The sequence below is a fragment of the Bos javanicus genome, chromosome 3 (genome assembly GCF_032452875.1).
Source record: "Bos javanicus breed banteng chromosome 3, ARS-OSU_banteng_1.0, whole genome shotgun sequence".
NCBI classification, from domain to species: domain Eukaryota; kingdom Metazoa; phylum Chordata; class Mammalia; order Artiodactyla; family Bovidae; genus Bos; species Bos javanicus.
Window position 1 is genome coordinate 104,796,328 of NC_083870.1, and position 25,777 is coordinate 104,822,104.

General features: G+C 48.7%; 1 protein-coding gene across 6 annotated transcripts in view; it reads left to right on the forward strand.

Annotated features, from left to right (window-relative positions):
* Positions 1 to 25,777, forward strand: part of HIVEP3 (HIVEP zinc finger 3) — a 564,242-nt gene that overhangs the window by 437,203 nt on the left and 101,262 nt on the right. For all 6 annotated transcript variants that reach the window (XM_061412315.1, XM_061412313.1, XM_061412317.1 and 3 more), the window contains one exon: positions 21,895 to 22,092. The gene's annotated coding sequence lies outside the window, so the exon portion shown is untranslated. The remainder of the gene's footprint in view (positions 1 to 21,894; positions 22,093 to 25,777) is intronic.

The window sequence follows — 25,777 nt, forward strand, 5'->3', positions numbered from 1 at the left end:
GTTAGTTTTAGCAAGTCAGTTTCCCACATTTTTTCCTATTCTGTTAACTTAATTTCTCTTTTCTCAGAAGAAAAATGGCAAATGGCATGCAAATGATCCTTCTCTCTCCACTGTGTCTTGTATCCAAGGAAGTCAAAAGTATTGCACGTGTTCCCTGAGATGAGGGTAGCCGAGCCATGTGACAACTTGGTGGTAGGTTTCTAACCCAGAAACCCACATGCAACATTGGTATTTGGGGAGTTAAAAAAGAACCTCATTAAAAGTGCCACTAAAACCCAAAAGCCTGCCTCTGTCAAGTGTGGATTTCACACAAGGGATCCCCAGCACTTCCACATACACACGTATGTCTGTCGCCCTGAAATAGGAGCATCTTTACTGTTCCTAGTGCCAGGTCACTGGACATGCTGAGCTGGGTAAGGTCGCCCTTTGATTAGGTGATGAGTTCTAGCTAAGCTAATCTTCACCCTATTCCCTGGTCCCAGACTTTCTCACCCCATGTTGCCCCCGGGGTAGAGTCCTGGAAACTGCCTGCCTGCCCTTTGAAGCCCTTCAGAGAAGGGGGTCCTGCCTCAACCTCCACGTCCCATGACACTTACCCCTGTGCATAAATCCTGCTGCTGCTGCTGCTAAGTCGCTTCAGTCGTGTCCGCCTCTGTGCGACCCCATAGATGGCAGCCCACCAGGCTCCCCGTCCCTGGGATTCTCCAGGCAAGAACACTGGAGTGGGTTGCCATTTCCTTCTCCAATGCATGAAAGTGAAAAGTGAAAGTGAAGTCGATCAGTCGTGTCCGACTCCTAGCGACCCCATGGACTGCAGCCCACCAGGCCCCAGGTCCATGGGATTTTCCAGGCAAGAGTGCTGGAGTGGGTTGCCATTGCCTTAAATCCTGCCCCCACCCCAATCCTGCTCCTCACTGCAGGCTTGTTCTCAACATTTCCCCGTCCCACCTAAGGTACTTGGTCTAATTCCATGTTGTTATTGCCTCTGTTAGAAACTGAACTTCAGTTTCCTACCTGGAATAGTAAATCAATATGCACTTAGATTCCACAGATAAAGTGAAGATCAAATAACAGAAAGAGGGAAAATTTACAGAGGGAATTTTCTTTCTCTGTAGGTTAGGGAGCGGCTTTGCAAGTATCTCATTTGAGGATGAAATAGTTGGTTCAGCTAGTTCCTCAGACTGGCCTGTTCCTCATTGGACGTGCATGACCTCAGACGTCATTTGAAGTCTCCGAGCCTCTCTTTCCCCCACCTTAAACATGGACTGACGCTACTACTTCCCTACTGGAGTTTTGATTCACTGCTGTGAAGCTTGCAGAAAGCCTAGAGCAGTGCTGGGTGCATAGAAAGTGTTAGTTGTTATTCTTATGATGCAAATTCCATCAATCAACTAAAAATTCACCTAAGTTTAATAAAAATGTGCAAAGGTGTAAACAGGTAATTCAGAGAAGTGAAAATAGCTCATAAACATATGATTGATGCTCTACCTACTAAAAAACAAAGGATTATAAATTAAAATGGTTAGAGATGGCAAAAATGTGAAAAAATAGAGACAAGCTAGTGCTGGCAACGGTCAAGGGCACTTTGAGCTTAATTTGGTGTCAATGAAAATGATAAAGGCACGTATTCAGGTTTGATCCCAGGGTTGGGAAGTTTCCCTGGAGAAGGAAAATGGCAACCCACTCCACTCTTCTTGCCTGGAAAATCCCATGGACAGAGGAGTCTGGTGGGCTATGGTTCATGGGGTCACAAAGAGTCAGACACGACTGAGCACACGGGCACAAATGTGTATATGTATGTATGTGTATACACATACATACACACACGCGTGCGCGTATAAAGGGTGTTCCCTTGCACATTGTTTGCAATAGAGAGAACTTGGAAATGACCTCAGTGTCCAGCATTGGCAATGCTTAAGAAAATTATGGTGAATTTGCACCACGGAATACTTTTCGGCCATTTAAAAAGAAAGAAGTGCATCTGTAGGTCCTGACGTGGGAGGACGTTTACAACATATTCTTAACTGGAAAAAAGGTTTTCTGTGTGATATGTGTTACCAGATCCCATTTTTATGCAGAAATTGTTAAACAGTTGTATATGCGTGTGCATGTGTAGATGAGATTCTGTGTTCATGGAAACAACATGGGGAAATACCAGGGAACTCTTAGTGGTACTTTTATCTGGGGAGGAGAAATTGGGTGGGTGAAAGGTGACTGGTCCACGTTTTACTTTATGTACTTCTGTATTTTTTTTTACATTATTTTTGAACAAAGAAAGCAAAAAAGAAAGCCCAGGAAAATAAAGAGCAAAGACTAATCTTTATAGCACAGGATTATTGAGAAGATGAAATGAGGTCATGCTTGGCAAACATCTAACATGGTGTCTGATGCTTACTAAGTACCCAATAAATGCTTCCATCCCTGCATAGACTCTGTGCCACCCCTGCCCCTCCAAGTCCATCCTGGTGTTTTCTGAAAACCACGAGCTCAGTTAACACACAGTGGTGATCACCGGTTGCACAGCACACAGGGTGCTGTGTGCACCACCCCGGTGCCTACCTTCCTGGGACCCCTGGTTTGGGGAACCCAGCCTGTCTCGTTTCCTAGCCATTCCCTGGGTCCTTTCTTCTTGGTCTTCTTGTGAAAGGCTGCTTTCCTTCACTGGTTGCTACCGGCCATACCTCCTGTCTCCTGGAAGGAGCCTCTCGCCACCTTGCAGCATGGGGCTGGCATATTCCAAGGGTGACTCTAATCCTCTGAATCAGGTCTGCTCACACGTTTATTTCTTTTCTGTCTCCTCTCACGGCCAGGCTTTCCCACCCTGAGGCGGGTGTGCGGGCTTTCCTGGGTCCCTTCCCCCACTAGCTTCCACCTGGCTCTGATGAATTCCATCATGTCTGCTTAAAATCATTTTACTTCCAATTTGCTAATTTAATTCTAGTCTTACAGAATTTTGGCAACCCTGCCAAATTGGGTGCCAGATGCAGATTTAATGAGCATATTTTCAGTTCTTTCTTTCCTGTCTGCATGAAGATGCTGAAGAGACCGGGGTGTGGAATGAGTCCCTTGGGGGCCCCCGGGATCACCCCTCCCTACCTTTGACCCTGAGCACACCCCCACCCCTGCCTACCCCTGCTCCACCCCAGCCTGACTCTTCAGCCAGGTCTCTCCTGTCTGACAGGAAGCACTCAAGTCTGCTCCTCGGGGAAGGGAGTTATTGCGTCATCTTCTCAGTCCTAGAATCCTCAACCTAGTTCCCATCATTTGGGCTTCACAGGAAGTGTATTTGGAGAAAATTACTTATTTCCTCCAGCCCATGTCTTCCAGCAGCCATGTGCAGCTCAACAGATGTTCACAGATCCCTGTCTTCTACAAACACACATTGAGCACTTTCTAGACCGATTTCTCCAAGCGTGGTCTGCAGATAACCTGCAGTGGAATCACCATAGGGGTGGCAGGGGCGGGGAAATGCGTATTCCTGGGTCCCGCCCCACAGCTGTAGCACCACCGGCCTGCATTCCACCACCGAGGGAATGCTTGTGCCTCCAGCATTACCACGAGCTGTCTCATTTCAAACTCCTACCGACCCCTTATGGAGACACTGTAGTCTCCAAGAGTTAAGACTCAGAAAAGTCCATCTTCTCTGTGTGGGTGGCTCAGTATACACAGGGGCGAGTATCAAAGTGGGATGGGACTTGGCTCGAGGCTTGTAGTTCAAAGTGAAGGACTCTTGCCATCTTGGGTAGCGGTGTCTCAGGGCCGAGAGCTGTCGTGCTCCATCATGACGGGTTCACCGCAGGCCTGTGCCGGCCCTCATGCTTCCACACATGCCCTGCTTCACAGAAGAGGGAACGGAGACCGCAATCTCACCACCCAGCCAGCAAGTCTGCCACGTTGTCAAAGCAGGGACCATGACCCACACCACATCTGGTTGTAAATTCTGTGCCAGGAGGGCAGGGGGCTGAAGGGAAGAAAACGGATGATCCCCCCCAGGACCAGGAGAAACGTGGACCTCTCTGGTTTCAGCTCGGAGGCCTGCCCTGCTTCTGGGCAAGTCGCCTCTATTCCTGAGCCCTGGGCTGGTCATCAATATGGGACAGGGTTGGCTACAGTCAGTGGTTTCCAGTGGCACCTCCCTCACCCTCACTTCTTCATGGCCCCAATAAAATCTTATTTAATATATACAGAGAGACAAAACTGGAGGTGCCAGGAGTGGCTCAGAGCTTTCTAGGAGGCAGCCTGGGACATCTCCTGTAGCATTAGCATGCATCATCTGGGTGCTTCCTCTGCTCACCCCACCCCTCGACATGACTGGTAGCTACAGCCTAGGTTTGAGGTCTGGCACCTTGGGCTCAGACTGGGCCCTACCACTTTCTGGCTTTGTGACCCTGGCAAATTGATTCCCTTCTTTGAGTCTCAGTTTCTCCTCTGCAAAGTGGGGGTGATAGTAATAGAGTTGAGGTGAGGATAAAATGAACTAGTGCACACAGATTGCTTAGCACCATGCCTTGCAGGTAGAAGGTGTGGTGACTTTTGTTTTCCTTTGACAGGATAGGACCTACCACATGAGAAATTAACCAGCATGGCTGAGACTTCCCAGGGCCCTAAAAATACCATGTCGTATGAGTGAGTGGTGTGGACGCTGAGGCCTGCATATTTGCGGGTCTATATATTTCAGCAAAATGTTGAGCCCATGAAGGGGGTGAGCTCTTCTAAGAGGGGAAACTCCCTAGTGGGTGAGGGGCAGGGTTTCGATCAAGATTCCCAAGTGGGAGTCGTGGGGCAGGAACACAGAGCAGCCTGGCAGGGCTTGCCCCGGAGCAGAGGCTGGGCTGGTGTGAGTAGTCACTTGCCTCTGTGGACCCGGCTATCTTGGGGCAGGGCCCAGCCCCATCCTAGAGGCCTGAGGACAGGGCCAGATTGGAGCACTGTGGGCTTCAGGCCCAAGGGGGTGCCCAGTGGCTCGTGGCAAGAGGTCAGAGAAGGAAAGATTGGGACACTGCACGGAGGGGCCTTCTGGAACCTCCTGTGCCCACGGTGCCACGGGGTGGGGACTGTGAGTATGAGAGAGTGAGTGGCTCTGAGGAGGGGATGTTTTCCATCTCAGTGGGGCTATTTCTGGCTCTGCTTCTGCAGTCACTGTGGAAACTGCACGTGCCCGGTTCAGTGTAGAAACATGACGAGTTTTTCAAGGGTGATGTACACTAACCAGCCGGCCAGGAAGCTGCCGCCACCGCTGGCAGGGTGTGTGTGTCTGCCCGCCTCTCCCCTCCCCCATCTCCTTCTCTCTCGTCCTGGGCCGCCTTTCTCCTGGAGCTGTATTCAGGGGAGATGTGTTCCTTGCAGTGTGATAGGTAGACAGAACAATGATCTTTAGAGGACATCCGCCGCCTCATCTCTGTTCACGTGTGCTCAGTCGTGTCCGACTCTTTGCAACCCCGTGGACTGTAGCCCACCAGGCTCCTCTGTCCATGGGATTCTTTAGGCAAGAATACTGGAGGGGGTACTGGAGTGGGTTGCCATTTCCTCTTCCAGGGATCGGAACCACGTTTCCTGCAGCTCCTGCATTGTCAGGTGGATTCTTTACCACTGAGCCACCCTGGGAAGCCTGTCCTCACCCTAGAACCTGTGGATACATCACTCTACTTGGCAAAGAGGAATTAAGATTTCACATGGAAATATAACTGCTAATTAGCTGCATTTTGGGTAGGGAGATTATCTTGGCTTCCCTGGTGGCTCAGAGAGTAAAGAATCTGCCTGCAATGTGGGAGAACCCAGGTTCGATCCTTGGGTCAGAAAGATCCCCTGGAGAAGGGAAATGCTGCCCACTCCACTATTCTTGCCTGGAAATTTTCATGGGCAGAGGAGCCTGGTGGGCATAGTCCCTGGGGTTGCAAAGAGTCGGACACGACTGAGTGACTAACACACACACTCCGCCTGAGCCCAGTGCTATCACAGAGGGCTTTAGGTGTGGAAAGGGAAACCAGGGACTCAGTGTCAGGGATGTGATGGGAGGAAGGCTCCACTGCCCTGGCTGGCTTTGAGGATGGAGGAGGGGGCTGTAATACCAGGAGTACAGGCAGACCCCAGAAGCTGGAAAGGGTGAGCAAGTGGACTCTCCCAAGAAGCTCCAAAAGAAACAGAGCCCTGCTAGCACCTTGACTGTAGCCCAGTGGTCCATTTTGGACTTGTGACCTCCAGAACTGGAAGAGTATACATTTGCGCTTTTTAAGCCACTGATGGGCGCATGTTACAGTGGCCGCAGGCAGTGACCCGGAAGGCTGACTGAGCCTACCATGGGGAGAGGTCCTCAGAGAGGAAAGCTGCAGGCATGATCTTTTGTTTTCTTGGGGTCTGATCATTGCCTGTTGCCTCACTCTGGACGCAGGTCCCCTCTGACTAACTTGCTCTCTGAGGGGAAAGTGACTGTCCCCTCAGTAAGCACCCAGCTCTTCAGACCCCAGAGTAAGGTCTCCTGCAAGCGGCCTGTGCAGATGCCCATCTGTTCAGTCCGGAATGCCACCCCCATGTCCCTCCATAAGCCCTCCAGTTCCTAAAGGCCCCCTATCCTGTCTTCTCTAACTGACTTCTCCTTCCTTTGACATTAGTTCCACTCATGGGCTTTCCTGGTGGCTCAGATGGTAAAGAATCCATATGTGATGCAAGAGACCCAGGTTCAATCCCTGGGTTGGGAAGATCCCCTGGAAATGGAAATGGCAACCCACTCCAGTATTCTTGCCTGGAGAATTCTAAGGACAGAGGAGCCTGGCAGGCTACAGTCCATGAGGTTGCAAAGAGTCAGACACAACTGAACAACTAACACACTTTAGAATTATGTCACTCACTTGAGGACCTTGCATTGTCTGTTTTAACCACCAGCAGGCTGCTGCCCCTCCCACACTCTACCCTCCCCTCTCCCCGCCACCACCCATCCCTGCTGACAGCCACAGGCCTAGAGCATTGCCAGAACCTAGGTGAAGAATAAGTGACTTCTAGCCGAGTTTCATTGTTATGTGGCAGCTTGGATGGGAGGGGAGTTTGGGGGAGAATGGATCCATGTGTATGTGTGGCTGAGTCCTTTTGCTGATTACCTGAAACTATCAGAAACTATCACAGCAGTGTTCATCAGCTATACTCCAATACAAAATAAAAAGTTTAAAAAAAAAAAAGAAAGAATGACTTCTGCCTGTTGAAATCAGTCGTGCCCCCTACTAGTAGAAGCTGTGTTCTGTGCCGCGTGATGAAAGGGCCCAGACTTGAACACAGGATGCCCGGTATTTGGTCCTGGTTGTGGTGCCTGGGACCTTCGGCCCTGGCCAGATCACTTCCCTCCCTCCTCACAGACGGGCTGCAGGTAAACAGGGCTGGTGTGAAAGCCTCTGACAACACTGCTGTCTCAGTGAGTGTGGCTATCACTGTTGCTTTTCTGTCCCAGGCAGAGTCCAGCAGGAATAGCTCCCCTCCCCACTGTGGCATCTGTCTCCACCCTGCCTGGAGCCCTTCTCCCCTAGATTTAGACACTTCCTGCACTCCTGGACCTGGGGGAGCCCGCACAAAACATAGAGAACCAGGGTTGGGACGTAGGTGAGGCAAGTGAGGTGCCCAGGGTGCAAAATTTCCAGAGATCCTAACCTTCAGCATCAGGCGAATGTGGCAGGGACATCTAACCCACCCTCCCTTAATAGACAAGGAAACTGAGGCCTCGCTTAAGGGCACATGGGGGCTGGTGGTAGAGCTGGGACCAGAACGCAATTCTCTCACTTTCAGCTCCAGGGCAGGTCCACTCTTCTTCCAATTAAATGCACTAGCGAGTGGCTGAATGACTTTATTACTCCAACACCTATCTATGGAGAACTTATTTTGTGTTAACAGGATGCTAGGGTCTGGGCTTCAGCTTGGAAACAAGACAAACAGAGTCTGGTCCTTCCCTGAGAATGCATATTCTGTGAGGAAAGAATAATGAGTTAGGTCTTTAATTACAGTGGTGATGAATGCTATGCAGGGACTGATTGGAAGCTGTGAGCTGTGGATGGTTGTGCAGATTTCGCACTGCACAACTGCACATAGCGGTCCTTCCAAGGGGCCTCCAGTAGGAGTTTACAGTATAATTGGGAATACCAGACCAGTATATCCTTAAAGCACCTGTACAAGATCATGGATGACAAATGGGAACAACAGGCTGGAAGAAGGGGCCAGAACTGCTGCACTTGTTCCTTCTTCCCCAGGGCTCTGGGCCCCCACCTTTTCTCCCGCCCTGTTTGATAATCAGATCACATGCAGTCAAGCTCTCACTGGGAGTCTCAGGGGAGGAGCCCTGCATCCAGAGGGCCTGGAAGACCAGGAGGATTGAGGCATTGCCCAACCTTGGGGGGCAGAGATTCTGTTGTCCTGGACAGGGTTCAAAGGCATGGAGGCCTGTGGTAGCAGGTGGGATTGGAATCTTCAGAAATAAAGGTTTCTCTGCTTAGAAGAGTTGTCTGTCCAGCTCTCAGCAACATCTATTTTCTAGAATAGCGGGCCTGGAAGGGGCCTGGCTTCTAGAAATTCGGCGTCTCCCTCCCACCAGTGTCCTGTGTGGCCTTGTACTCCACACATCTTTGAATGTGTCCACATGTGTGACGGAAGCACACGGAAAAGCATGGGCAGCTGGGTGTTGCTTTTCTAAACTGTCCTGGCTGTCTGTCGGGCAAGGCCAGCTCCCTGGCAGCCGTGCTGTGACATCCTAGGGGCCAGTGCCACTCCTCCCCAACACGAGTTGGGGAACTTTAACCATCCCCTCAGCTCTCTGAGCCTCACTTTATCTGTTAGATGAGAGTGAGAAAGACCCATCTCACCAAACTGCTAAATTCAAAAGGAAGAATCGATGTGCGCAAGGGCATTTTAAATCCCTGGTTTATATGGACATAGAAATTGCCACCCAGTAAGGGCTTTCCTTCAGGAATCAGAGGACAATATAACATATTTCCAGAGTGAGAGATCCATCCTGCCTTACAGGATGCTGAGAAAGACACATGTTTTCTCTGCTTGTTTTCCTTTTACTGGGAAGAGTTATTCTGACTAGTAAATAACTCCTTGGCAGGGAGTTGAAACAGAAGGGGACCTCAGAGGTGGGCCTGTTGTAATCTTTGACAGAGGGGAACCATCCGTGCTTGGGGGGAACATGACTTCTCCTTGGTCACATCGCCAGTTAAAGGCAGAGCTGAGATCCTGCCCACCTCCTGTGCGCCCCCCACCCTCCCCTATATTCTGGGAGTTTAGCTGTTTAAAGAATGGGTAGGTAGACTCAGCCTGGCAGGGAAACAAGAGGGTGGCCCCCATGAGGAGTAAGAGGACTAGAGGGTGGGCACAGTCTGGACAGGAGTGCTCAGGCTGGGCAGGAGGGAGGCAACAACATGGACAGTCTTGGTTCTGAGTAGCCAGAGGCAGAACACCTTTTAGATTCTCCTCCTCCTGGAAGTGCCCCAAAGCCTCAGCCCAACTCCAGGTTCCCAGGATGTGCAGCCGCCACAAAGGCAAGCCTTAGGCTGTCCAGGGTCTGGGGCTGCAGCATAGACGGAGATGTTGGGGACCCTGGGAAAGCCCTTTGGTCTCAGTGGACCCTGGGCCTGCTGGTTTGGCAGGGTCACCTGTTGCTTGTCCTGGAAAGTGAGTTCCTGAATGTGATGATGTCAGGGGCAACACCCTGGAAGGCAGGCCAGTAGGGGTTGTTTACTGGCTGTTTCTCATCACTCATTCACTCCGCACACCAAGCGCTGTGCTAACAAGCACAGAGGTACATGGATGGTACACGTTGTTCTTGCCCTAAAGGCACTCGCTGTCTGCAGGGAAGACGGACTCACGGGAAGATAATATCACTGCGTAATAGGGTCAGTGTTGCACCATAGCTCTGGGTGGAGGGTCAGTGGCAGGAGAGAAAGAGGTTCCAGCGCAGTGCCTGGCTGTTGGAAGGGCTAAGGGAAAAGGAGGCATTGCCAGGGCTGAGCTTTCAAAGGATGGGTAGGAGTGTGCCTGGCGGAGAGGGGAGGGAGGACCTTCCTGAAAAGAATTTGGAACCTGGATAGAAAGTGGCATGTCCAGGTATTAGGTAGCTGAAGAGTAAGGACTGAGCAAGAGTGTCATGTGATGAGTGAGGCTGGAAGGTTATGGGGACCATATGGAGAAGAGGGTCTGACACTTTCTTAAGGAATCTGGATTTCTAAGGGTGGTCAGCAAGCGTCAGAAGTGGTTATGGTACACCATGATACCCACTTACTCTGCAATGTAGGAACACCACTCTGCATGGCATGGAGAGTAGAGCCAGGGGCAGTGGGTGCACAGGAGCCCAGGGGCTTGAGAGACTTTTACAGAACGAATTCACTGGGAACCTGGGGAAAATTGGGGGTGTGGAAAAGGAAGAAGTCAGCCATGGCTCCTGGACTTCTCAGGATGCCTCATGGGGTCCCTGTGCCGAGGCTCAGGGTCCTGTCCAGGGTGATGAGCTGCTTACCTGGGACTCAGCAGTGGAACTAGGGCTGGGCTGAAGCTGTGAGCCCATGGAGGTCCTGACTGATGGCTCGTCCGCTGGTTCCCTCAGGAAGAACACGTAGATGCTGTGGAGTTGTTGATTCATCTTCACCAGCACACCTATACCCAGGGGCGGTCAAGTGAGAACTCAGAGTATATCTTCTCACTCATTTTCATGAATGATGCTCAAAGCTCTGTGTGTGATACAAAGATGAATCACACACATTCTAGTCCTGTCCCCAAAGGTCGTGTGGTTTGTGTGTGATGCTGACAAATATTTGTATCAGTATTATATTCCACAAACACGGGAGAAAAGGGAAAGGCCACAGGAAAGGGACGTGCTGTAAATGAGAAGTCATTTCTGGCCAGAGAGGGAAGGGTATGGAGGGCTTCGTGGAGGAGGTGGCATATGAGCTAGGCTCACTTGGGTGATTGTGGTTGTATTTGGCCACAGTGAAATGGAGAAGAGCGTTTCAGACAGACAGAGCTGTACAGAAACAGACAAACTGTGAGCATAATAGTTTGGCTGGAGCAGGGGTTGTCTAGGAGAGCATTGAAGTCAGGGGCAACCAGGCTATTAGTGGGGGAGATCCCAAGTATAGACTTTACAGGAAGAACCACTGAGAACTTTGGGACAGGAAAGGGCATGGTAAGAGCTGAGTGTTGGGACAATTTATCTGACCTTATGGAGAGGATGACAGTTCAGAAGCTGCTGTGTATTGGTCCAGAGGAGGGGATGACCACTGAGGTCTTTACAGGGTGGTGGAAAAAGAGGACTCTATCCATATTTATTGACTTTCATTGAGGCTTTAGGCTGGGCATTGTTCTAAACATTTTATGTGGATAAACTGAGTCTTCGCTTAGTCCAGCCATGCAGGTGCTACAGTTTTTCCCGTTTTACACATTAGTTCACTGAGACTCAGAGATATTAGGTAAGTAACCTATCTCTAGGAAGATCACACAGCGAGGATGTAGAGGAGACAGAGATTCGAACTTGGGGCCTGTCCTCTTAAATTCCACCTTAGAAATAGTTTCCCAAGGGGACTGAGCCAATGAAAGGTGGCCCAGCCGGGGCTGAGACAGGTCCTCCTGCCTGTCAGACCCCCAGCCCCGGACCGGTGGGGGTCTCTGGCTCTAAGGGCTGCCCCTGGAGCTCCCCATCCCCCTGTGGGGGGCAGGGCGGGGCCTGGGCTTGGGCGTGATTTGGTTCACCGATTTGAAACAGCCTACGTATATAGGTGGTGACGATGTAAATAACTGATGCAATGGAAACTTTCTATGGAAAAAGGTACCCGCTCTAACAGCCGCAAAGTCCAAAAAAAGGAAGAACAGCAGAGCAGACCCAGAGGGCTCTGTAGCAAACAGCTTCCTTTGGCACAGCCTTTTCTGTTGGCCTGAGCTCCTGAGCTGGTCGGGGGAGGGGATCAGCAGCACTGGGCAGATGGAGAGCTAGACCAGAAGCTCGCCCGATCCCTGGAGGGTCTGGGGTCATCAGGCTTCCCCTCTTAGCTCAGGGGGCAGCCATGTGGATGCAGAAAGCAATAATTCCTCCAAACACACACCCTGCTTCGCATTCTGCCCTGAGGGCCTTGATTGTGATGCCTCCCCACTGTGGGCCAGTGGTTGGGGGGTCACAGTCCGCAGGTCTCCCAGGGCCTCAACCTGCTTCTTCTTTTTTTTTTTTTCCCCTCCTGTGCCATCTCTGTCAATAAGTTGCCATAGTCTTGGAATCTGAAATCATCTTAACTTACCAGACAAAACCATTGTCAATATAAGTAAAGCTAAAAGATTGGTAATAACCGAAAGAGGAAGAAGAGAAGGTCATTTTTTGGAAAGTTGGCTCGGTATTATGCAGTTCTTACACCCACCCGGGCTATGCACTATTGCTCCCATTTTAGAGAGGAGAAGACTAAGCCTTGAAATGTTAAGTGACCTGCCTGAAGCCACGCAGCAACAGAGACCAGTGGTGCCTGGTTTTAGTCTAACACCAAAGCCTAGGGCTGTCCTTCAGCTGTGCAGGACTGTCTACATGCCTGTGTTTCCTCAGCTGTCAGATGGTAGCATCGGTGTGACAGGAAGGTAATAGGACTGACGCTGGCCCATGGTAGGCATTCAGCAAAGGCGAGTTTCCTTCCCTGCCCCTTTTTCCTGTCTCTGCAGACTAGAGGTATGTGATGAGCCTTCCAGGTGGGGAGAGGGTGGGAAACAGCCCAAGTCTGGGGCTCCTCGGGAGAAAGGGTGGTAATCACTGATTTTCTGGCCCAGCTTCCCTACTAGTTGGAGAATACCCTGTGGCAGGGGCCAGTCCTTCTTCACCTTTGCACCCTAGGGTCTAGCCCAGTGACAGGGAGTGTCTTGTCCATGGTGGCTGGGTGCAGTTGGCCCTCGAGTGTGGACCAGTCCAATGGGCTGTCTATTGTACCCAGCTGCAGGAGACTTCCGGTGAAAGAGGGCCTCCACTAGGTGTGGCCTGGTATGGCAGGAAACGAGTCCTTTACCCCTCTACCCCTGGCAGCTCTCAACACCTCAACCTCACGTGCAGTCCCTGGGGTTTCATCTGCACCTCCTCTTCCTGCCACTCTTTATTCTCCTAGACTCCTGGGCTGAGCGTCCTCCACATGCATTCAGTGTCTCTCTCTCCCCATTCCCTGCCGTATCTGAAAACCATGGGTGTTTCTCCTGCCTAATCCCCAAATAGTTTGTGGGACCAGATAGTCTCACCTATCACTAAACGGACTCCATTACCCTGCACTTGAAGTTCCTCTTTTTCTATCTCCAATACAAGTGGAAATACATCACCATCCTCTATTTTTATAAACTCTGCTTTTACTGGAAAACATTTCCCAGGACTTCTCAAAGCATGTCCTGTCTATCTCAAAGGCTCTGAGCTCCCTTGCCTTTCTTTCTGCTCATTTTCCTTGTTTGGGGTCACCTCATTACTCCATGAAAGAGAGAAGCTTCTTGTCTGGAGAATGGGGTCAGGAACCAGGAAGGATCCAGGGGTGGCCCAGTGAATGTGGCACTGTTCTCAGACTGGAAAGCACGTGTTTGAAGCAAAGGTGTGCATCTCAGCAAAGGGAGCTGAGCCTGAAGTCTGTCAGCCTAAAGCCTGAAGCCTGACCACAGGGAAGGAGGCAGGAAAACTTACAGAGCCGATCTCAAAACAGGATCCAGAACGAGGAGAGGTGGACAGCAGGGAGGATGGCTTGGAAGGTCTCCCACTGTCCCTGAAGAAGAGCACAGGCATTAACCGAGTGCCTCTCGTAAGCTGGGTCCACGCTAGATCTCTCACACTTTGTCTCATCCAGTCCTCACAACAAACATTGGGAGGGGTGATGTTCTTCACTTTTTTACTCATGAGGAAAGAGGCTCAGAGAGGTTAAGTAATTTAGCCGAGGTTGCACAGCTATTAATGAGTGAAACCAGGGTCTGTCTGAAACCAAGCTCCTCTGATATCAGGGCTGACTCTCTGAGCTTTTCCTGTGCTACTACTCTGATGTTAGGTAAATGAGGCAGTAATTCTCTCCATTTCCCCTCCCGATTGCTAAGTAGCTCCTCATGATCTCCCAAGATTATTCTATGGGATTCTGCATGTGTGTCCCAGTGTCCTGGATTTTGGGGTTTTCTTAATTGATTTACAGACCACCATAACAGAAATAAAAATAACAGCGATCCATCCCGCAGTTCCCTGCCCCAAGCAGATCAGACTCAGCTTATCCATATGCCGGCCCTGTCTGCAGATTCACAGTGGAGGACAGGCTGTGTGTCAGGAGGGCAGCCGTGGCCTCAGAGCTGGCCTTGTCCACTTCCTCTGGGATCAGGGTGTGAGGCCCCTTGCTGGAATCCCAGGCCCCCAGGCTTCCCTGCCAGCCCTTAGAAAGTAGCTTTGTTGTGCTCTAGTGAGGCTGGCCCCTATGGGCATCTGGGGTTTTTCTTTAACTCTTCATCAGCTGAACTTCCCCTGCAGGGATGCACCTCCAGTGCCCAGGCCGGATGTGGGGCGCCTTCCACCTGCCAGCAGAGGCCATGCTCTGATGCTTTGGTTCCACAAGGAGGGTGGGGAGGGGAAAGGATGGGCCTCCCTCCTTGTGGTTTTGGGTGGGGCCGGCAGAAGAGCTGGCCCTGGCCGTTCCTGCCCTGGGTGGATACCACCTTGCAGATTGGCCCCTCTTGCCCTAGTAAGACCTGCCCTGTTCAGCTGCTTTCTAAAAAGAAGACAGTTTTATATCATCTTAAAATTACAATTTTTAAATTCTAAAAGCCATATATGATTTAAAAAAAAAAAAAAAGGAAAGGAGTATAGGAATATGTAAGGAAGAAAATGCATGGTCTGAGCCCCATTCATACAGTCTGACCCCTAGGATGTGCTGACAACTTCATCCCGCAGGTCCTCTGCAGCATTAACAGCTACACAGATATGCATGTGTCTGTGATGCTGCTTTCCCCCTTTTTGCACACCACCCCATTGGTGCAGTCATAAAGAAACTGCCTAACGGTGCAGGAGACACAGGAGATGCAGATTCAGTCCCTGGGTAGGGAAGATCCCCTGGAGTGGGAAACGGCAACCAGCTCCAGTATTCCCATCTGGAAAATTCAATGGACAAAGGAGCCTGGCGAACCACAGTCCATGGGGTCGCAAAGAGTCGGACACGGCTGAGCACGCACACACACGCACATTGAGGGAAAGTGTGTGTAGCAGCTAAGTGTGCAGGCTCTGGACGGAGACAGGAACCAAGGTTCACCACCTGTCAGGTCTCTTTTGCTCACTAAGTCTCATGTGGAAAGTGGGGCCAGCAACAGTGCCTCCCATCCAGCAGGCTGTGACAAGTAAGGGAGGTCACCCCATACTCAACACATAAAGTCACGATGAATTTCTGTCATCAGTCAGAGCAGGTATTTATTTTTAATTAAGAAAAAATATTGCCCCATTATTATACCATTGGGTGGGTTTACCATCATTTACTTATTAGACCAATTCCTTGTGATGGGTATTAAGGTCGTTTCCATGTTCACCGATAAAAATGGTGCTGCCGGCATCATGTGTGCATCTGTGTAAGCTGATTTGTGTGAATTTGTGTGCGTGCACTTGTGAAGCTGCTGGATCAACATAAACTGTGATCACTGCTTTTCTCCAACACTGGATGGGAGCAGTCATTTTCCTCTTTGCCAGTCAAATGGGCAAAAGGTGATACTGACTTTTAATGTATATCTTTTGATTATTAATGAGGCCAAGCATCTTTGCATATATTTATTACACATTTTAATTTCTTGAATAATGATCTGTTTATTTCCTCTCTCCATTTCATTAGCTGTTCGTCTTGTTGTTTTATGGGTGCTTTTTCCATATTATAGATATTGACCCTGTTTTATGTATGTTGCAGACATTTGTCTGTCATTTACTTGGTAACCGTCAGCAGGGTCTTCTGTTATATGTAGTGCTTAATATTTTTGTGTGTAGTCAATTTTGTTAATCTCTTCCTATAAGAGGACTGAGATCTGCTTCAGGCTTTGAATGTTATTCTCCAACACTAAATTATACAAATATTCTAATAGTTTTGGTGTTTTCGTGGATTTGCTTGTATGTTTTGTTTTTATCTTTAATTCTGTTGTAAGTGTGGTGCGTGTACTCTATTTAAAGTAGAATTCTCCATCCTCCCTCACTCTGTACCCCACTTTATTATCACACCTTTTATTTCGCCTATGTTTCTTTCCTGCTCATCTCCCCTGGCCAGACCCTCAGCTCCTCCAAAGGCAGAGACCTTTACTGGTTTGTTCATTGCTGCATATGCAATGCCAGAATAATGCCCAACATATAGTAGGCACTAAGTAAATATTTGTCAAATGAATACACAACCAGCCAGTGGTCACCGTTATCTTATTTAAATACTCCCTTCTTTCTCACTAATTTGGAATTCCATCTTTGGTAGCCTTTCCTGTTTCTTCAATTGTTATTGGCCTTTCCAGATTTTCTCCCTCTTCTTTAGTTATACAATTTATAATTTTCTAAAAAGTCATCAGTTTTCAAATTCACTGACATCAAATTATGCATTTAAACTTAAAATAATTTCTCTTAAATTCCCTTAAATGTAAAGCCATATTAATATACGTGTTAATAGTGTCTTTCTTAGTGCTTATTTGTGATTTTACTGTTCTCTGCTCGTCAGATTAGCCTGCGGTTTCTCCGTGTTGTTTGTCTCAGAGAACCAATTTCTTTCATTGTGGTTGCTGTACTTTTCTCATTCATTCGTTTTTGCTTTCAACTTTGTTCATTTCTCCCTTCTAGATTATTTTGCTTTATTATTTTTCAGCTTCTTGGATTAGATGCTTGATTCATTTAGTTTCAGTCTTCCTTCTTTTATTGTGAAAGTATTTCAGGTCTAAATGCAGCTTTGGCTACATTCCACAGGTTTTTTAAGTAGGATTCTCAGTCTTGTATGTTTATACATGTTCTGCACTTTCAGTTTTGCTGTCCTCTTTGACTCAGATTTAGTTAGCAAAGCATCTTAAAGTTGTCCTGTGTGATTTACTTTATTATTTGCTACTTGTTAGTTTCTAATTCTATGGTATTGAAAACTGACTTTGTGATATCTATGCTGGAATTTGAGACTTTCTTGTAGTCTAGTACAAGAGCGTTTAAGAAAAAGGTGTTTGGTTTCTTGAGTATATATGAAGCTAAGCTTACTATCTGCAGATCCTCTGTGTTTTTCTTATATAAGGTTACTTGTACCATCAAATCTTGAGTCATGAACTTGTTTTGTTTCTTTTGCCTTCTCTTTGTAGTGCTAAGAATGTGTTATTTCATACACTTTATGGTTATGTTGTTCAGGGTGAAGGTAAAGGTTTGTGATTTTTGTTTCTTCTTAGAGAAAGACTCATTAGCAATATAAAATGCCCCATTTTATTCTAACATATTTGTATTTTGTCAGATATTAATACTGACTTGCCTGCATTCTTTTTGTTACTATTTTGCCTATTGATGTCTTTTTGCTGTTTCTTTGATTTCAACCTTTATTAATTTGTATAAATAGCATATGGCCAGATATTTTTTTCCCCTACATAATCTCTTGTCTTAAAGTAATTTAATTTGTTTACATTCTTGTATTTATGATGTTTCGTCTTACTCTATACCTTTTGTTTATTATACTTTTCCTTTCTTGTTTTCTTTTCCCTTTACCAACTCCTGCGGGATTAATTGAATTTATCCCCCCTCCCCCACAGTGGTTTAAAAAGGCCTGTATCTTATCTTCCTTCTAGAAATGGTTACCCTTAAATAAAAAACTAAAACCCGTGTTTCTATGTCAATGTCAAGAATTAAACATTATCTAATTTCCAATAAGATGAGACCAATATTACCCACATTTGTTTAGATTCGACTGTACATTTTTCTGCTCTCACTGTTCATCATTGTTTCCTGCATATCCTGCCTTGACCTTTCTTGAATTACTTATTCTGATACAGTTTTTATTTTGTTGGAGTAATTCCTTGAGTAATTTTTTTTTAAAGAAAAGATAAGTGGGTGGCATTCTATTTTTAGTGCTTCTCTGTTTGGCTTTGAGACTGGGCTGAGTAACAGTTCTCAGGGTTTTAACTGTTTCCCCTCGATCTCTGTAGTCTTGGCTCTGTTGCCCTCTAGCAGTTAAAGATGTAGATGTCAAGCCCAAAGTCAATTTGATTCTCAAAATTTGTATAGACGCTGTCAGAGAGGAAGCTGAGTTCATCACTCACTGGGTAAGGGGAAACTTCTCTTCTATAGCATCTTGGCATGTCTGGAGGAAGGAGGCAAGATCTGGATTTTGTTGACCGTTGGAAGTCCCTTAAAAAGGTATGTCAATGTAGAGCTTGACTAGGATCATGTAAGGAATACACTACAGCAGTCCCAGACCTGTGGAAACAGTGATGAGGAATGTTGAGATGAGGCAAGAGAATCAGAGAAGAGCTGATGGAGCCTTCAGCACATTTCTGTAATGAATAGTCAATTCATCTGCCAGGGCTGGAGTCTCGTGGAAGTGAATCATGCTCACGAAGGCAGTAAGGTGTCTGGGCTGGTGGCTTCTGTCCCCTGCCCTGTGCCCCAACTGTGGTGTTTCTGGCAACTGGAAGCATTCACTCATTATCTGTGGCTCTCAGGAATCCCATCCTTCCCGCCCTGCCCTGCCTCCGTGCCAGTTTCCTGGGTGTTCGGCAGGTGGGCCTTCCCTTGTCCATGTTGGGTGAGACTGACTGAGCTCTGATTAGATTCTCTGTCCTTCCTACTCATCTGCTTTTCCTCAGACTTGCTGGCCAGCGGATGCTGCAATGGATCTTTTCTTTCTTGTACATGTCTCTCTTCATTTCAGTGGTGTTTGGGGGAGAGGAGGGAGATGGATGAGCCCGGTTTGCCATATAGAACCTCAGGTATGGGTAACATTCCTGGTGACCCTGATGCAGGTGCGTCCACCTGGCTCTCCCACCGGCCACCAGAGGCCAAAGTGGCATTGAGGCGATGCTGAATGAGAGTGAGGAGAGCTCTGGCTCAGTCCTCCCACCTCACCCCATCTTCTCCTCCAGCCACACCCTTGGGCCTGACCGCATTACCTCACTGACTAAAACGGTTCAGTGACCTCACTCCCCTACAAGATCAAGGCCAGACTACCACATATATCAGGGTCTTTCCCTCCCAACTCTCCCCTCATGAGTTACCACTGCCCCTCACCTCTAACCAGAGGGACAGAGTGCAATTTCTTGAACGTTCGGTCAGTTTGGGGGCGCGCCCGTTGTTTGAAACGCCCCTCTCTCACACATTCGACACTGTCGGAACTGACTGCTCCTTCCTTTACACCTTTACCGCGCAGCTTAGGACCAGGGATGCTATAAGGCATTCCTTTGACTTCTTGCCCCTCCCACGTCCTTACCCCCAGCTGTGATCCCCTTGAAGGGAGGGACTGAATCTTTGCTGTCTTTAATCTCCAGGATCTGCTACCCAGCCTGGCCCCAGGTAGGCAATGAATGCACATCAGTTAAATGAATGAACAGCCAAATTAGGGTCTAAAGAGAATTGTTCTATGCTGACTGTGTGTGACACACCATGCCAGCTCTAGGGGTAGGGGGATGAGTCAGATGGCCCGCCTCAGCTGTGTGTGTGTGTGTGTGTTTGCACGCACATGCCCGCTCAGTTGCTCAGTACTGTCCAACTCTGTGACTCCATGGACTATAGTCTGCCAAGCTCCTCTGTCCATGGGATTTTTCAGGCAAGAATACTGGAGTGGGTTGGCATGCCGCCCTCCAGGGGGTCTTCCCGACCCAGGGATTGAACCGACATCTCTTGTGACTCCTGCATTGGTAGGCAGGTTCTTTACCACTGTGCTGCCTGGGAAGCCCTACCAAGGCTTTTTAAGACTCCTGGAATCTGTGGGCATAGAGGGTGCTGTTACATATTCCGAGAGGCCAGCAAATGTGCTGTGGGTATTCTGGGGAGGCAGGGCTTGAGTCCAGTTTGGGGTGAGCTGGCTGAGCTTTCTCAGAAAGGTGGGGAGGATTTGGCCAGAGAGACACAGTTATGGGGAGGGGAGTAAATGTGAACTGGACAAGGTTCAGAGGTGGGAGAGCCTGGACTGTGTTTATAGGATAACATGTTCTGAGACCTTGGTGTTTTTATACTGGGAGGGATAGAGCTAGCTCTTTTTATTAATAATTTGAGATCTATTGGAGGGCGTGAGATTGGATCCGGGGATGGTAGAAAAATGTGAAGTCGTGAAAAGTTTAGATGACTTGGACAACAGAATCAGGGAAGACTAGACAGGAGCCACAGCACAAGTTCCGTTACTCTGCTATGTGGTGGTGTGATGCTGCACCGGAGCGTGGGATGGGGCTGGCTGGATTTGAGAGCAGTGGTAAAGCAGGGAGGGGACAGCAGAGGGGCTTAGCTGTGCCTTCATAGGAATCAGCAGTAGGATGTAGTTGCCAAAACATGAACTATCCCAAAGCTGTGTCAATAAAAACATGGTGCCCGAAAGAAGGAAGATGGCAGTGCCCCAGACCTGCATGCAGGTTACCTTAGACCTAGATTACTAGAGTAATGAAATAGTATCCATAGTATAACATGGACTGAGCCACGCACCAGGTATTGGTCCAGACCTTCTAGGTGTATGGAATCATTCATCTCCTGGGAGGTACTTGTCATTCTTAGCCCCTCTTATCAGGCACAGCAAGGCTCAGCAACTTTGCAAAGCAGAAGTAATGAGGAGAAGGCCTTAAGTAGAACCCAGGTATCCTGGCCCTAGGAGCCAGGATACCCGTTCTCAGTTGCCAGTCCACATTGCCTCCAGCAGACACACCAGAGTATAGAGTGGTGACTCTAGATTCAACTAGAATGCCTAGGCTTTCTAGATCTTGAAACACGTTCCTCTACATGTTCTTGTTTGATTCTTAAATCAGCCTGGTAAGCTGGTTATTAAAAACTGATGCAGTAAACGTTGCCTTCCTTGGCCCTCAATGCTCTGTTTTGTTTGGTGATTTGGGGAGTACAATGAGCTCTTATGTCTATTATTGTGTTTAATTCTCACCCAGGCCCCACTATGAGTCACTTTTGCAGGTTGTCTTGGTTTTCTCTTGCTGTGTAACAAATCACCTCCAACCCGGTGGCCAAAAACAAGCCTCCTTTGTAAGCTCGAAGTCCTATAGTTCTGAAGTCTGGCACAGAGTGGCTGGGTTCTCTGCACAGGGCTGCAATCAGGGTATTTGTAGCCTGAGTTCTCATCTGGAGGCTCAGAGGGAAATTTCACTTTTCCAGACTCATTCACTTGTTTGAATCCATGTCCTAGGGAGTTTCGGGGGTTCAGCAGGGGGTTGCTCTCAGCTCCAAGAGGCTTCCCTCAGGTCCTTACCAGATGGCCTCCTCCATCTGCAAGTCAGCAAATGCATGGCAAATCCCTTCCCTGATTCTGAGCCCTATGACTTCCTCTTTTGTGACCAAAAAGAGACAACTCTGCTTTTAAAGAATTTTCTCAATTAGGTCAAGCCCATGGAATAATCTCCCTATTTTAAGGTCAAGTGTGCCTATAACAGAACCTAATTGTAAGAGTAAGATCCATCATATTCACAGTACTGAGGATCATGCAGGATGTGTTCCCCAGGGAGATGGGAAACCTAAGCACCATCTTAGAATTCTGCCTGCTTGCTGATGAGGAAATAGAGGCTCAGAGAAGTTCGGTGTCTGATACAAGGTAGAACATGGTAGGCACCAGGGCCACCACCATCTCCCCAGGCCACTTGGGAATCTGTCGCTGCCCCAAGACAAGCAGGCTGGGAGGAGCCGGGGGCCTGGGCCCTCTGGGATCAGGCGGACAGTGTTCTGTGTGTAAAGAAGTTGACCAGGCAAACTCTTTGATCATGTTTCTTGACCATCCCCTGCAGGATTCGAAGCACGAACCCGGCAGCCTCCAACTAGTTCATGGAGGAGCCTCGAGAGATACTGGCCAGGCGAGCTCTCCCTTGCAGAGGGAAGAACAGAGTGTGAGAGGAGGCAGCTGCCACAGGAGTGGACATGAACGCTGGTTTTCAAAGAGAACAGCGTTTTAGTTTTGGTCATCGCAAGTGGTGCCTTCAACACAGGTAGGAAATGGGCAGTCCTCAAATACGCGGCCTTTCTTGCCTGAGCTTGCTAGAGTCCTTCCTCTTTATAGTGGATGATGGTGATGATGGTGGTGATGATGATGGGGTTGAGGGTTGATGGTGACGCCTCCCTTGAGCCTCCGTGAAAGCTGGACCTCCTCAGGACTTCTGTGGTCAGGAGTACAGCAGAGACCTTGAAAATCAACACTCTTTTGCTCCACACACTGTCTCCCCTCAGATGCAGTTCTGTCTCTCCAGCCCCTCAGATTCCAGTCTGTCCTCGGCAACAACTCCTCTTAAGGGCCCACAATCTCCCTACGCATGCACCTCACTGTATCTCTTGCTGCCGGAGCTCCACTCACTTCTCTGTGCCCCCCGCCCCCCGATGGCTCTTGCCTAAAAAACCCCCTGCCTAGTCAGAGGATCACAACAGAGCAGCATCTTTCAGGGTCCTCCTGGATGTGAAGAAATGAAAGGATATTGGGTTCTCGGTTTGGCCTGCATATGAGAATCACCTGGAGTTTTTAAAAATTCCAATGGCAGGGCCCCACCGTCAGAGAGACTGACTAAATGGGCCTGGGAAAGGCCCCAGCATGGCTAGGCGTGCGCTCTCTCTATATCTATATCTATATCCATTTAATTCATTTTTAGCTCTTCAGGTATGAGTTGTGATTTCAGGTTATAAGTTCACGCTGTGGTTCAGTTTAGGTGTGTAGTATTAGAAGCTCTTTAGGTCAGGAATATAAATCTCTGGATGTTTTGTCTGGCCGTGGAGTACATCAGAATCATCCAGGGAGGAGAGGGAGGGAGGGAGTGCCTGGGTTTAAAAAAAAAAGGAAGAAAATAGATTTCTTGGCCCACCCAGACATGCTCTCTGCATCAGGCTCTTGGGAGCTGGGGACACAGGGATCTGTATTTTTATGTTGGTCTAGCCAAGGTCTGGGTGCTTGGGGTCTCTCTCTGGGGCCCCTGGAGATGCCTGTCCTGTGTTTGGGTCTGTGGGCTCAGCTGTGAGTCCCAGCCGGTGCTTCCCAGCCTGATGTGCCATGAGCGGTGCTCTTTCTCTTCCTCTAATCAAAAGTTTTCCCACGTACAGAGAGGAGGATAGGGCCTCTGGAAACCCTCAGAAACAGCTGCCTGAACTGTGGGGGGCCTGGGCCTGGGCCTCTGCACACAGCTCAGCAGCGCCACGTGGACCTCCTAGACCCAGGCTATGATCAGGGTTCTCCAGCAGAGATGGAGGAATCATCCCCCGGACTCTAAGGAAGGGTGCCCTGGCATGTGAGCCTCAGTTTGAGGGGATATGTAAATGTGGAACTTAATAGTGGAAACTCTGGATCTTCCCAAGGGCAAATCACAGCTTCAGCATTTACTGGTTTGGGAGGCAGGTTGCTTAGTTTCTGCCTCATGTTTCTTGCTTGGAAAATAGGAGAGTCGTGGCCCTTGCTGCACAGGGCTGCTGGGGAGGTACCGGTGAGGCCCTGGGATGTTGCCAGACACCTAGCCAGGGCTCCCCAAGATGGGGAGCCCTCCAGCTCATGCAAGCAGGTTGGCTCCACTCCGCCCTCCTCACTGTAGCCCTGTGTGTGTTAGCCAGGCTGTGCTTCCTACTCCCAATGCCTGAGTTCCTCAGAGAGAGTCAGGGTGAAATTAAGGGCCGATGCTGCACACAGGGCCTGGGCACATTGCAGACAAGATTCAGTCCTGCAGAAACCCCAGCAAGGCTGGTTCTATTGCCTCTTTTGTACAGATAAGGAAACTGAGCACAGAGAGGTCCAGTAATTTAGACAGTCACACATCTAGCAAGGAGCAGAGCCTCTGGCTACAAAAGATACAGTGATTTCTTCTCCATTAACATGCTTCCTGAAGAATGGCAGTAACAGCTTCAAGGCTGACTCCTGCCCCAGGGATATCTGTGTTTTAATAGAAATCAGTAGGACCATAATACATACGGATGAGTCCCCCTTCCTCGGCATCCTGGGACACCTCATGGTACCTTGGTTTAGCATTTGTCTCCGTTCATATCCATCGCGGTTAGCTGTACATGGTCTGCTCCACTGGCAGTCTCAGGGCAGGGTCTGGATTTAGGCAGCTTGGTGTACAGTAGACATCTGAACTAAGCTGGAAATAGAAACTCCTGAGGGTTGCAGGCAGAGATATGGGGACACTATCGTGGGGAATGCAGATGGAGAATCCTCCCCAGACCCGGCACTAGCCCTCTCCTTCTTTACTCTCACACTCTCTTTTTCTGTCCACGGAGTCCCTGCCAGCTGCATGGAAGAATCTTTAGGACGTGGGACTGACCCAGAGGGAAACGAGCTATCAGTTCCAGCGAGAGATCTCGCCCCCACCCCTTCCCGTGCTCCCTCTGGGAATACAAGCGTATGTGACTCTGCTGACTCAGTGCTTCTGGAGTGTCCAGGCACACAGGGCCCACTGCTGGCACAGCTTCCCCCAGCCACCAGCGGGGAAGCTAGAATACCTGGCATCTGAGTGAGGTGGAGGGCTCAGGCCCAGGCTGGCAGGGGTGCCAGGCAGGAGCCAACCATGTGCCAGCCTTCAGTGACCTTGCAGAATCCCTCATGCCGGCGGTGTGGGTGGGGGCGGGGGGCGGGGGCCGGGGGGCATGGGGGGTGGTAATTAGCATTATTTGAGGCTTGGAAATGAATATGTTACGTTACATATTTGTGGAGTCGTGGCCCCTCACATTTAGTATAGTCCTGGACTGGGGCTCTCTCCAGAATAAATGTGATTTCTGAATGAGTGATTAGAGGGTGAATCTAATTTGGAAATGGGTATGAAAGCATTTTCTCAGCAGCAAAGCTTTCTGCTAGTAGTTTTCAAGCTTTTGGAGTTTTAGAAACCATTTAAAAAAGTCAAATCCTGCACGGAATGCCAAGTTAAAGTGGTAGTTTATTAACACCCATTTATTTTCTAAGTTCAAAATTTTAACATCTATTTATTATGAGCATCCATTAACAGAGCAATGATTCAGCTTTGATGCATAAAAACATTAGAAGCTCAGGGTCTAGATCAGGAATCAGCAAACTACAGCCTATGGACCTAACCCAGGCTGCTGCCTGATTTGCGTAAATGAAATCTTTTTGGAACACCGCCATGCCATTCGTTTAAACATTATTTATGGCGACTTTCCCACTCTAATGGCAGAGTTGAAGAGTTGTGACAAAGACTGTCTGTCCCACAAAGCCAAAAATATTTACTCTTTGGCCCTCTATAGAAGAAGTTTTCTGGTGCCTGTTCTAGATGGTCGTTGAATCGGTATATCAGCTGTAACATCCAGGATCACTTTGTCTTTTTTTGTTTTGTTTGGCTTGGTTGCATGGTATTAAGAAAGTTCTAAATCATGTCACTGAAACGATGTGAATTGGTAACAGATTTGTCACAGCCGACCGTGCAGCCCAGGATGGGCCTTTAGTTTAATGTTATGTGGACATTTGGGGAGGAGGAGAAGGGAATTCTGGTTTGTATCACTAACAGTATCAAACATTTGCTTGAATTCCTTCTTCTTACAACACTCAGGAAGCATACAGTCATTTGTGACATCTTCATGGTAATCCATGTAATCCATTCTCATATCACTGAAAGCTTTAGCATGTACTGGTTTGTGTGGTTTTACAGAGGTGTGTATCGTCCTGAATTTCAAAAACAACAACATAAAGATGCC